The sequence below is a fragment of the Brassica oleracea genome, unplaced genomic scaffold, assembly GCF_000695525.1.
Source record: "Brassica oleracea var. oleracea cultivar TO1000 unplaced genomic scaffold, BOL UnpScaffold00679, whole genome shotgun sequence".
Classification (NCBI taxonomy): Eukaryota; Viridiplantae; Streptophyta; class Magnoliopsida; order Brassicales; family Brassicaceae; genus Brassica; species Brassica oleracea.
In genome coordinates this window covers 120,729-121,896 of record NW_013617435.1, presented here as the reverse complement: position 1 = coordinate 121,896, position 1,168 = coordinate 120,729, and positions in this window count along the sequence as shown.

The window sequence follows — 1,168 nt, the reverse complement described above, 5'->3', positions numbered from 1 at the left end:
TTTGCAATCATCTCGGTCTCAACCCTCACCCTTTCCTTCGTGACCTCGTAAATCCGTGAATCCCTAAGGCGATCCAGTTCTTTCTTGTGCTCCGCGGCCTTGGCTCCTATCTCCTCCATAAGATTGGCCTTCCGCAGCTCCAGAGCCTCGATGGTGGAGCGAGCAACGAAAAGCTCTTCTTCAGCTGCGTCGGCTCTCTTCTTCTGAGCTTTCCTCCGAGCTACCGCGCGATCCCTCTTCTCAGCCATCCTCTCGAACTCCTCCTGCCACTCCGCCTTCCTTTGACGGAGGAGTCTGCTCTTACTCACCACCGTCTTCTTCAGCTTTTCTGACTCAGCAAGCGCTTCCTTCGGCGCAGAGTCGTATTTCTCGATGACAAAGTTCGAAACCCCGTCACACTGCGAGACACGAAAACCAAAGAATTTGACAAAGGAAATGAGTATGTAATAGGAAGAACGAAAGAACCGAAGCAAAATCTTACCAACAACTTGGTGCGAGCGGCGTCAACATACTCATCCTTGAAGATCAGGTCAGCGACCGGCGGAAAGGGCTTTGGGCCGCACTTGATCTGGCTGACCAATTCCGCGCATTTGTGAGGAGCGTAGACGAGAGGAGTTGGCCCGTCATACTCAAAAGAAACACGGTCAGGAAACTCGACTCTTAAAGTCTTCCTTACGACCGGAATACCACCAGTCTATGGACCGGGGACCGACATCCCAGGGTTCGATGAAATAGCAATGGGGGAAACTTGGCGCTTGGTCGTCCCTTGCTCACCGGTTTGCTTCGACTTTTTCTTCTGAAGCGGAACCTCGGGTGGGACGCTTCGAGGTTCATCCGCTAGGGCCAAGTTGAGAGAGGGCCAGTCAGTCGGATCAGATGGAGCAGGGGGGAAGCGATTCCACTGTCTCGACCCGTGACGCTATCCTCCAAGGATAGTCGCTTCTTCTTCTTTCTCTTCTTCGTCGGCGGATCTGCACCCTCCGAACGATTGCCTCCCTCTGGAAGAGTCTCGCGGTCATCATCGACAGGCGGCTCGTCTGGGCTCTTTTCTTGCTCTTTTTCTTCTTAGGAGCAGCGGCAACAACAAGCGAGGACTCACGATGGTCAGAACCCGCGTGGTTCACGTCGTCAGTGACCAACTCGCTGGGAGGCACCAACGGCTCGGCAC